This window comes from Dendrobates tinctorius, unplaced genomic scaffold (genome assembly GCF_039654945.1).
Source record: "Dendrobates tinctorius isolate UK_male_01 unplaced genomic scaffold, ASM3965494v1 ptg000162l, whole genome shotgun sequence".
Taxonomy (NCBI): Eukaryota; Metazoa; Chordata; class Amphibia; order Anura; family Dendrobatidae; genus Dendrobates; species Dendrobates tinctorius.
The window spans coordinates 19881215-19893589 of NW_027361829.1; the positions used below are offsets into that span (position 1 = coordinate 19881215).

At 50.4% G+C, this 12375-nt stretch overlaps 1 protein-coding gene across 1 annotated transcript in view; it reads right to left on the reverse strand.

The window, feature by feature from the left end:
* GRB10 (growth factor receptor bound protein 10) overlaps positions 1 to 11737 on the reverse strand; it is a 423742-nt gene extending 412005 nt beyond the window's left edge. Inside the window, exon 1 of the mRNA XM_073549876.1 lies at positions 11523 to 11737. The gene's annotated coding sequence lies outside the window, so the exon portion shown is untranslated. The remainder of the gene's footprint in view (positions 1 to 11522) is intronic.
* Between the last annotated feature and the right edge of the window lie 638 nt (positions 11738 to 12375).

Here is a 12375-nt window from a genome sequence, read left to right on the forward strand (position 1 = left end):
GAATTTGTATGCCCTTAAAACAGAGAAATATGTGACACAAAATAGTTAATAAATAACATTTCCCACATGTCTACTTTACATCAGCACAATTTGGGAAACAACTTTTTTTGTTAGGACATTATAAGGGTTAAAATTTGACCAGCGATTTCTAATTTTTACAACAAAACTTACAAAACCATTTTTTTTTAGGGACCACCTCACATTTGAAGTCACTTTGAGGGGTCTATATGGCAGAAAATACCCAAAAGTGACACCATTCTAAAAACTGCACCCCTGAAGCTACTCAAAACCACATTCAAGAAGATTAACCCTTCAGGTGCTTCACAGAAGCAGAAGCAACGTGGAAGGAAAAAATGAACATTTAACTTTTTAGTCAAAAATAATATTTTAGCAACAATTTTTTTATTTTCCCAAGGGTAACAGGAGAAATTGGACTCCAAAGGTTGTTGTCAAATTTGTCCTGAGTACGCTGATACCCAATATGTGGGGGGGAACCACTGTTTGGGCACATGGCAGGGCTCAGAAGGGAAAGAGCCCAGTTTGACTTTTTCAACCTAAAATTGGCTGGAATTGAGATCGGACGCCATGTCGCGTTTGACGAGCGTCTGATGTGCCTAAACAGTGGAAACCCCCCACAAGTGACCCCATTTTGGAAACTAGACCCCATAAGGAACTTATCTAGATGTGTGGTGAGCACTTTGAACCCCCAAGTGTTTCACTAAAGATTATAATGCCCAGGCGAGAAAATATAAAATCCTGTTTTGTTCCCACATAAATGATCATTTAGTCCCCAATTTTTAATTTTCCCAAGAGTAACAGGAGAATTTGGACACCAAAAGTCGTTGTCCAATTTGTCCTGAGTACCCCGATACCCCACATGTGGGAGAAAACTACTGTTTGGGCACACGTCAGGGCTCGAAAGGGAAGTAATGACGTTTTGGAAAGCAGACTTTGATGGTCTGCTGGCGTCATGTTCCATTTGCAGAGTCCCTGATGTGCCTAAACAGGAAAAAAAAAACACATATGACATCATTTTGGATACTAGACCCCCAAAGAACAAATCTAGATGTGCCCCCAACTAATCTAATGTAAATTAGTAGTGCATGGAGGTGTGATACAATTTGAAGCAATCCTTCATGCACAGGCCAGGTTTTTTGGGGCAGGTGTCGCATTGATAAGTGGTGTCCCTGCGTATTCCTTTTTTGTAACACACTCAACACCTTTTTTGCAGCTTACCTTTTCTTGGGGTTGGCGGGACCACCCCCGGAAAATGCTGACCTGGGACAATACGAGCACCTTCAGTTCCTGAAGTACTGGGGCCCGCTCCTTCCTGAGCGCCAAACATCAGGGCCTTAACCAGTACCTCCTGGAAATGAAGGTACGCCGTATCGCTGGGGCATGCACATTGTGACAGCAGGAATGCGTTGAGCATTGCCATTTGGACGATGTGCACGGCCAGCTTTTTGTACCACGCCTTGGCCTTCCTCAATGCATTGTACGGTTGGAGGAGTTGATCGGAGAGATCAACTTCCCCCATGTTTTTGTTGTATCCCACTACACATGTCGGTTTGAGGACCTGTGTAGAGGTACCCCGTACAGTGCAGAGGGTACTGCCATCACCGTGTATGGTGGTCAAGAGATGGACATCTCTCTTGTCCTTGACCACCAGCAGGTGGTCGCTACATTGGGCTCTGCTCTCACCTTTTCGGAGCATCTGCCCAAGTAGCGTCTTCGGGAGGCCTCTCTGATTTTTGCGGACAGTACCGCAGGCTGCGGTACGTCGCTCAGAGAGGGATTTGTAGAGTGGGATGCTGGTATAAAAGTTATCAGTGTAGAGGTGATAACCTTTATCCAGCAGTGGGTGCACCAAATCCCACACAATTTTCCCACTCACTCCCAGGAAAGGAGGACACTCAGGGGGTTCAATCCAGGTGTCCTTCCCTTCGTAAACTCTAAACTTGTGGGTGTACCCTGAGGTACTCTCACACAACTTATAGAGTTTGATTCCATACCTGGCCCTCTTACTGGGCAGGTATTGACGGAATCGCAGCCTTCCCTTGAAGTGAACCAAGGACTCATCCACGCAGATGTCCCTTTGGGGCACGTACACTTCAGCAAACTTTTTGTTGAAGTGTTCGATGACCGGCCGAATTTTGAAGAGACGGTCAAAGTTGGGGTCATCTTGTTCGGGACACTCTGCATTATCAGTATAATGCAGAAACTTGTGGATGGCCTCAAAACGCATCCGGGCCATGACCATTCGGAACACTGGAGTGTTGTATAAAATATCAACACTCCAATATTGCCGAATTTCCGGCTTCTTCAGTATTCCCATATGGAGGACCAGGCCCCAAAACTGCGTCATTTCAACTGCGTCTACAGGAGACCAGTTTGAAAATGTTGAACGCGGGTTTTGCTCCAAAAATTGACGAGCGTACAAATTAGTTTGCTCCACCAAGAGGTTAACAAAATCCTCAGAGAAAAAGACTTTCAAAAAGTCAATTTCTGTGAGGCCGGTGGTGTCAAACTTGATTCCTGATTCTGCCACAAAATCAGGAATCAGTGGCTCGTAATTTTCGGGGGGCGAGGTCCATACGGGGAGCACTGGGTCAGCTGCGGGCATGGCGGGCGCTGCATCATCTTCTGTCCTGGAGCGTCTGCGTGGCGGTTCCGCAGGACCCGAGGAGGAAGATGAGGAGGGGGAAGAGGAAGAAGAGGATGAAGAATCCGAAAAATAAAGAAAAGTCGGATCGCCATCCAAATCACTATCAGTGTCGGAGGCAAGTAAAGCATATGCCTCCTCCACTGAATAGCGCTATTGGGATGAATTTGATGACATTTTTGTGTAAATATGGTGCTTGGGTGTACACTTTATTGAAAACTATGTGTACGTGAGGGGGGGGGGGGGGGGGAAGTGATTGGTGTAAACTTTCTGTAAAGAAAAAGCTGTGGAAAAAAGTCTAAAACAGCAGGCCCTAGCTGATAAGTGTCACTTATCAAAACTAGGCTGCTGGATGTGCGCACGGGGTGGCGCAAGGGGGGGGGGGGGTGGAAAAAAAAAAGAAAACGGCAGGCACAAACTCTGATAAGTGAAATGTGTCACTTATCCAAGTTTCGCAGCTAAGGGATGTGTGTACGGAGGGGCTAAGGAAAAAAAGCGCGCTCGAGTGTTGATCGGTGAACTGCGTCACCAATCAACGCTCAGCGGCTACGCACGGAGGAGGCGCAAAAGTGGGGTGGAGGGGGGTAAAAATAGGGGGAAGGGGGATGGGGGATTGGGGTGGATGAAGAGAGATTGGGCAGGGATCAACAGTTAGGGTTGTAGTTAGGTGGCACAAAGGGGGTGAAAAAAAAAGAAAAACGGCAGGCACAAGCTTGGATAAGTGACGTGTGTCACTTATCCAACTTTTGCGGCTGCGGGATGGGTGTACGGAAGTGGCGCAAAGGGGGCTAAGGAAAAAAAGCGAGCTCGAGTGTTGATCAGTGAACTGCGTCACCAATCAACACTCGGTGGCTGCGCACGGAGGTGGAGGGATGAAGATAGATTGGGGGGGTGAAGATAGATTGGGCAGGGGATCAGGGATCAATTAGCACTTACAGTTGTAGTTTTCTTCTTTCTTCTGCAGGGATTGTGATGCTACAAGCTGTGGCACCACAATACCCAGCACAGGAGGTCTTGCTGCGTCCGACCTCTCTGCAGGAATCCTCAGCTAGAGTGAGGACCCCGTCAGACAGGTCAGAGGCAGGTCACAGAGCGGTCACATCGCTGCTGTGACCTGTCATTGGTGGGATCGAATGATTACATCGATCCCACCAATCCCTGATCTGCCTGGTGACCATGGCAACTGCCTAGAACCGGAGCTCACAGCTCCGATTACTAGGCAGGTCATGCCCAGGTCACTAGCAGGGCACAGAGCGGTCACATGGTGACCGCAGCTGTGCCCTGTGGTTGTCGCGATCGCCGATCTAATCGATCGCGCCAGCCAACTCCGGCAGGCCCTGCTGGGCCTGCATCAGGCTCCAGCCTAGGATCGGTGCTAATATAGCAGCGATCCGGCCGTTACTGGCAGGGCACAGCGGCGATATAGCGCCGCTGTGCACTGCGATTGGCGCAATCGATCAAATCGGCGATCGCGCCAATCCGGGTGCTTTTTGCCGGTGCCTGGCGTTGCCAGGCACCGGCTCTAGGATCGAGTACATCAGTACTCGATCCCAGCCTAGGACATCATTGTTTCAGCCAAGCTGATTGGCTGAAAATGAGAAACGCTGCGGTTGGCTGTTCAGAATTGAACAGCCAATCACAGCGCTTTGGATGCCGGGGGGCGGGATCGCAGCCGGGATGCCGACGCCATCTTTTGTAAGGTGAGATGGCGTCGGAATTTTAATGCGATCACCGCGACTTTAGTCGCGGTATCGCATTAAAGGGCCCGACGTACTATCCCGTCCACGGTCATACGGGCCCGGGTACCGTGGACGGGATAGTACGTCGGATGTCAGGAAGGGGTTAACCTATTACACCAGTACTAGCTTGGCCTGTGCGAAATTTTCGCACATTGCCTGTGTCCCTGACGACCAATCTCAGAAAAAGCAAGCTGGTCCATCGTAAATCTATGTCATGAGATGAGCACAGAGGTATTTATATGTAGATTGGTAATACAATAAATTGGTTTGATAAGTAGAGGCCAACAACAAAAAAAAAAAAAAAAAAAAAAAAGTGTTCTGGTTCAGGTTCGACCTACAGGTCATTGTGTCTTTCTCTAGGTTTATGAAAATGAATGTTTAAACTGTATTTAGTGAAAATCGTGGATGTGTGGTTTGTTTGGCTATTTTCTTGCTGAAGGGAGCAAGATTACCTGTCAAATGGTGTATCATTTGTTTGTGGGGCAAAGTAATCAGCGAAAAGGTAGTACACGTTTACGAATGTGTTGGTAGTGTGCTTTGGGGTACTGTGGTGCCACCTGCAGGTCATTTTTCCTTACTGCAGGTTAATGAAAATTAATGTTCAAACTGTATTTTGTGATCAAATTGTGGATGTGTGGTTTGTTTGGCCATTTTCTTGCTGAAGGGGGCAAGTTTACCATTCAAATGTTTTATTGGTGCAGTATGAACGAGGATACAAAGGAATCACCGAAAAACAGTGTTTAGAAATAAATAGATCCTAGTCAAATGCAATTGAAAATCCCATTTGCCGATGAGCTTCACATGCAGTTTAGAAGTCTACATCAAGTTATGCAGACAGAGTAAAAGTTTCAACAGATGGGATCTGAAAAACTACAAGACAGAGCTTGAAAATGCAATCAAGATCACATGTTTTCAAATTCACAAGACTGTACAGTGCTCAAGGACCTAGCCCTGCACTAGCAAATGACAGGACAGCGTCACTTAGGCCATCAGGTCCAGTGTACACTCACTGGGGCAATGCAATGACACCCAAGCTACTTACACAGGAACAAGGTCTGAATTTCTAGATAAGGCTTGAGTAGCTCCTGACACGAGAACAAACAGGTGCAATGTGGGCACATTCTACCATCCGTTTTACGATCACTGGCATATGGAATAGGTGATCGTTAATTCAAGTCAATAGACCCCAGACAGGCTTGGAGGTAATAGACACAATGCATTCTGTCTGAATGAAGTCTAATACTGGTGTCAGAATGACTAATCCCAACATGAAAATTGGCATTTTATACGAAAGTTCTCATCAAGTAGTACAAATCATTACAACACTGTTTGTACATAATTTACAAAATAAGTACATCATCCTCCTCAGGTCTATTTAGTAACATATGCAGCATGACACATACCATGATGGAAACTGAATTAAACGCTTAAGTTAAATCGGGTCTGTCCAGCGCTTATGGGGTCCATGTGATATGCCCCAGTAATTAATTCAGTTCCTACAGTTATAGTCACATGTAGTGTTTTCACGCAAATAAGCTGATTTTTGCTGTGGGACTTCAGAAATCTCATGCACACTTTCCGTCACTGAATTGAGCACTGCAGCATGGCATTTTGCAGTGTTTTTTCACCCATAAGAATGGAGACTGTAAAGTCTAGCTCAAGCAGTAAAAGCACCACTCCAACAAGCTTTTTTATTACAGTGCTGCAGTGGCACCATTAATTTAAGTTTCCTGTCCCTAGTCTTCTACTCACCACCCGCCACCTTCAGCTGTTTCCTGCTCCGCTCTGACCCCGTGCCGCAATCTTGTGACCCCAACTTCTGACTGACTGGAAGTCAAAGGTAACAGTCACAAGCTCTCAGTGTAAGTCTATGGGAGCCTCGTTCTGTCTCAGACTTGCACGGAGTTATGACTTTCAGATCACCCAGCAAACACTGGATTGATCTGGCAGGTCACAAACAGCTGGTCAGTATAATACTGGGGGCAAGGAAACTGCATTAGGAGCACTGTGACTCAAGTTCTACAATAAAAAAACAATCCTGGAGTGGTGCTTTAACATGAGGAGCAAGACCCAAGGCAGTCACTGCAAACCTCAAACATTTGGGCTGCCATTTATCTAGGACCTGGTGGATTCATGGGGCACCAGACACCTCACTGAGTAAGTGTGCTTGCCAGGTTCCAGGTGTCAGCTCTATAGCTGCATTAATAAAACCTGAACATACAGTACTCCGGCTGAGTGTAGACCTCATTTTGGGCACTCAGTTGTGGAGAGTCATTACTCCATACAGAGATTATTCAGGTACCACATATATGAATAGAAGATGGCACAAGTGTGGTTTGTCTGCTCGTGGCTGGAGCACAACGTCATTTTTTCACACTATCTTGAATAACAGAACAGATGGTATAAGTTGTGTGTGATCCATGTGCGGGCAGACCTCACTAGGGCACGATGGTGGAGTGTCATTACTCTGTGCCCTGTACGGGTGGTACAAGGGAACAATGGTGAGGCAGACCTAACTATAGGGCACGATGGTGGAGTGTCATTACTCTGTGCCCTGTACAGGTGGTATAAGTTGTGAGTGATCCATGTGCGGGCAGACCTCACTAGGGCACAATGGTGGAGTGTCATTACTCTGTGCCCTGTACAGGTGGTATAAGTTGTGAGTGATCCATGTGCGGGCAGACCTCACTAGGGCACAATGGTGGAGTGTCATTACTCTGTGCCTTGTACGGGTGGTACAAGTTGTGAGTGATCCATATGCAGGCAGACCTCACTAGGGCACAATGGTGGAGTGTCATTACTCTGTGCCCTGTACAGGTGGTATAAGTTGTGAGTGATCCATGTGCAGGCAGACCTCACTAGGGCACGATGGTGGAGTGTCATTACTCTGTGCCCTGTACAGGTGGTATAAGTTGTGAGTGATCCATATGCAGGCAGACCTCACTAGGGCACGATGGTGGAGTGTCATTACTCTGTGCCCTGTACAGGTGGTATAAGTTGTGAGTGATCCATATGCAGGCAGACCTCACTAGGGCACGATGGTGGAGTGTCATTACTCTGTGCCCTGTACGGGTGGTATAAGTTGTGAGTGATCCATATGCAGGCAGACCTCACTAGGGCACGATGGTGGAGTGTCATTACTCTGTGCCCTGTACAGGTGGTATAAGTTGTGAGTGATCCATATGCGGGCAGACCTCACTAGGGCACGATGGTGGAGTGTCATTACTCTGTGCCCTGTACGGGTGGTATAAGTTGTGAGTGATCCATATGCAGGCAGACCTCACTAGGGCACGATGGTGGAGTGTCATTACTCTGTGCCCTGTACAGGTGGTATAAGTTGTGAGTGATCCATATGCGGGCAGACCTCACTAGGGCACGATGGTGGAGTGTCATTACTCTGTGCCCTGTACAGGTGGTATAAGTTGTGAGTGATCCATATGCAGGCAGACCTCACTAGGGCACAATGGTGGAGTGTCATTACTCTGTGCCCTGTACAGGTGGTATAAGTTGTGAGTGATCCATGTGCGGGCAGACCTCACTAGGGCACAATGGTGGAGTGTCATTACTCTGTGCCCTGTACGGGTGGTATAAGTTGTGAGTGATCCATATGCAGGCAGACCTCACTAGGGCACGATGGTGGAGTGTCATTACTCTGTGCCCTGTACAGGTGGTATAAGTTGTGAGTGATCCATATGCGGGCAGACCTCACTAGGGCACGATGGTGGAGTGTCATTACTCTGTGCCCTGTACAGATGGTATAAGTTGTGAGTGATCCATATGCAGGCAGACCTCACTAGGGCACGATGGTGGAGTGTCATTACTCTGTGCCCTGTACAGGTGGTATAAGTTGTGAGTGATCCATATGCGGGCAGACCTCACTAGGGCACGATGGTGGAGTGTCATTACTCTGTGCCCTGTACAGGTGGTATAAGTTGTGAGTGATCCATGTGCGGGCAGACCTCACTAGGGCACAATGGTGGAGTGTCATTACTCTGTGCCCTGTACAGGTGGTATAAGTTGTGAGTGATCCATGTGCGGGCAGACCTCACTAGGGCACAATGGTGGAGTGTCATTACTCTGTGCCCTGTACAGGTGGTATAAGTTGTGAGTGATCCATGTGCGGGCAGACCTCACTAGGGCACAATGGTGGAGTGTCATTACTCTGTGCCCTGTACAGGTGGTATAAGTTGTGAGTGATCCATATGCGGGCAGACCTCACTAGGGCACGATGGTGGAGTGTCATTACTCTGTGCCCTGTACAGGTGGTATAAGTTGTGAGTGATCCATGTGCGGGCAGACCTCACTAGGGCACAATGGTGGAGTGTCATTACTTTGTGCCCTGTACAGGTGGTATAAGTTGTGAGTGATCCATGTGCGGGCAGACCTCACTAGGGCACAATGGTGGAGTGTCATTACTCTGTGCCCTGTACAGGTGGTATAAGTTGTGAGTGATCCATGTGCGGGCAGACCTCACTAGGGCACAATGGTGGAGTGTCATTACTCTGTGCCCTGTACGGGTGGTACAAGTTGTGAGTGATCCATATGCAGGCAGACCTCACTAGGGCACAATGGTGGAGTGTCATTACTCTGTGCCCTGTACAGGTGGTATAAGTTGTGAGTGATCCATATGCAGGCAGACCTCACTAGGGCACGATGGTGGAGTGTCATTACTCTGTGCCCTGTACGGGTGGTATAAGTTGTGAGTGATCCATATGCAGGCAGACCTCACTAGGGCACGATGGTGGAGTGTCATTACTCTGTGCCCTGTACAGGTGGTATAAGTTGTGAGTGATCCATGTGCGGGCAGACCTCACTAGGGCACGATGGTGGAGTGTCATTACTCTGTGCCCTGTACGGGTGGTATAAGTTGTGAGTGATCCATATGCAGGCAGACCTCACTAGGGCACGATGGTGGAGTGTCATTACTCTGTGCCCTGTACAGGTGGTATAAGTTGTGAGTGATCCATATGCGGGCAGACCTCACTAGGGCACGATGGTGGAGTGTCATTACTCTGTGCCCTGTACAGGTGGTATAAGTTGTGAGTGATCCATATGCAGGCAGACCTCACTAGGGCACAATGGTGGAGTGTCATTACTCTGTGCCCTGTACAGGTGGTATAAGTTGTGAGTGATCCATGTGCGGGCAGACCTCACTAGGGCACAATGGTGGAGTGTCATTACTCTGTGCCCTGTACGGGTGGTATAAGTTGTGAGTGATCCATATGCAGGCAGACCTCACTAGGGCACGATGGTGGAGTGTCATTACTCTGTGCCCTGTACAGGTGGTATAAGTTGTGAGTGATCCATATGCGGGCAGACCTCACTAGGGCACGATGGTGGAGTGTCATTACTCTGTGCCCTGTACAGATGGTATAAGTTGTGAGTGATCCATATGCAGGCAGACCTCACTAGGGCACGATGGTGGAGTGTCATTACTCTGTGCCCTGTACAGGTGGTATAAGTTGTGAGTGATCCATATGCGGGCAGACCTCACTAGGGCACGATGGTGGAGTGTCATTACTCTGTGCCCTGTACAGGTGGTATAAGTTGTGAGTGATCCATGTGCGGGCAGACCTCACTAGGGCACAATGGTGGAGTGTCATTACTCTGTGCCCTGTACAGGTGGTATAAGTTGTGAGTGATCCATGTGCGGGCAGACCTCACTAGGGCACAATGGTGGAGTGTCATTACTCTGTGCCCTGTACAGGTGGTATAAGTTGTGAGTGATCCATGTGCGGGCAGACCTCACTAGGGCACAATGGTGGAGTGTCATTACTCTGTGCCCTGTACAGGTGGTATAAGTTGTGAGTGATCCATATGCGGGCAGACCTCACTAGGGCACGATGGTGGAGTGTCATTACTCTGTGCCCTGTACAGGTGGTATAAGTTGTGAGTGATCCATGTGCGGGCAGACCTCACTAGGGCACAATGGTGGAGTGTCATTACTCTGTGCCCTGTACAGGTGGTATAAGTTGTGAGTGATCCATGTGCGGGCAGACCTCACTAGGGCACAATGGTGGAGTGTCATTACTCTGTGCCCTGTACAGGTGGTATAAGTTGTGAGTGATCCATGTGCGGGCAGACCTCACTAGGGCACAATGGTGGAGTGTCATTACTCTGTGCCCTGTACGGGTGGTATAAGTTGTGAGTGATCCATGTGCAGGCAGACCTCACTAGGGCACGATGGTGGAGTGTCATTACTCTGTGCCCTGTACGGGTGGTATAAGTTGTGAGTGATCCATGTGCAGGCAGACCTCACTAGGGCACGATGGTGGAGTGTCATTACTCTGTGCCCTGTACGGGTGGTATAAGTTGTGAGTGATCCATGTGCAGGCAGACCTCACTAGGGCACGATGGTGGAGTGTCATTACTCTGTGCCCTGTACGGGTGGTATAAGTTGTGAGTGATCCATGTGCAGGCAGACCTCACTAGGGCACGATGGTGGAGTGTCATTACTCTGTGCCCTGTACGGGTGGTATAAGTTGTGAGTGATCCATGTGCGGGCAGACCTCACTAGGGCGTGTTACCGTCACCCACTTTCTGGCAGCACACACACAGCAGCTGGCACATAGGTAAGGTGTAGATGGCCTGGGCAGCCTGTCACCTCCGCACACGCTTGTTCTGTGCCTCGCACTTGGTGGCAGAGGCACGCTACCCCTGGCGCTGCTGTGGTGCCCGGGAGCCTGGCAGCAGCGCGCCTCACACCAGGAGTGTAAACAAGTGAAGTTCTGCTCCCGGCCTCCACCCCCGAGCTGTGGAACCTCCGCCAGCAGCCTGCGCTCCCGCCTCCCCATTCCTCAGCTCACATTGCAGGAGCCGTGACGGGGGGGCAGCGTGCGGCTCTGGAGTTCCACGACGCTGGCGCTCTACCCACTGGCACGGACACCAGGAGTGGCAGCAGGAGCCAGGCGGGACCGCACACGTGGAGAGGGCACCGCCGCCACCAGCTGCTGCTGCACGGGCTGTTCCTAAAAAGCAGGAGCTGGCAGCTGACCGGGGCCGCCCAGGGGCTACAGGTCACTCCGGACAGCGAGCCGGGAGGGGAAGTGACCGGCCTGCAGCACGCGGGACTCCCGTGCCACCGCCGCACAAACTTCAGCACACTCCGTTATGTCCAGTACCTGCTGCAGGCTCGTGTCCGGGCTCTCACACGGGTCCTCCCCCACCTCACACTTCTTGTGGCCAACTCCAGCTACTGCTACCAATCAGCAGTGTCCGTCCCGCGGGAGGTCGTGCGTGGATTATGCCGTGGAGTCCGCGCCGCACAGCGCTCTGCTCTGGTCCTGCGCTCAGCTGACTCCGTCCTCAGGATGCGATCCTGCCCCCTCCCCCCGCTCTCAGCCCGGCCTTATGAACCCTCCCCTCGGCTCACTAGTGATCGGGAGCGAGCACGGGGTGGGAAGTGGCGCGCCCAAGGCAGGACGCAGGGTGTCCGCAGGCCGAGCGCGTAGTGGGGAGATTGTTAGGTCGGGGCCCCCCACACTTTCAGGCTTTGTGCTCACAAAACAGTGAAAACTCTCCCACATTCATCCCACATATGGGGTACCAGCGTACTCAGGAAAAAGTGTACAACAACTTTTGGGGTCCATTTTCTCCTGTTAGGCTGGTTTCACATTAGCGCATTTTCAGCGCGCGCACGGCCGGGGGTAGCTCCGCCCCCGAGCCGGCTCTCTGCCCGGCGTGCCCGCCCCTTCCTTGTAGCGCCGCCTCCTAGCGGACAGCGGCGCCTGCGATCGGCGCACCCTATCTTTAGCATAGGGTGCGCCGATCGTGCGCAGGCCGTGCGCTAGTTGCGCTTTGACCTGCGCTGCGCACTTTTGACGGTGCGCCGTGCGCGCCAAAATCGAACTTTTCGGATTTTGGCGCGCACGGCGCACCGTCATAAGTGCGCAGCGCAGGTCAAAGCGCAACTAGCGCACGGCCTGCGCACGATCGGCGCACCCTATGCTAAAGATAGGGTGCGCCGATCGCAGG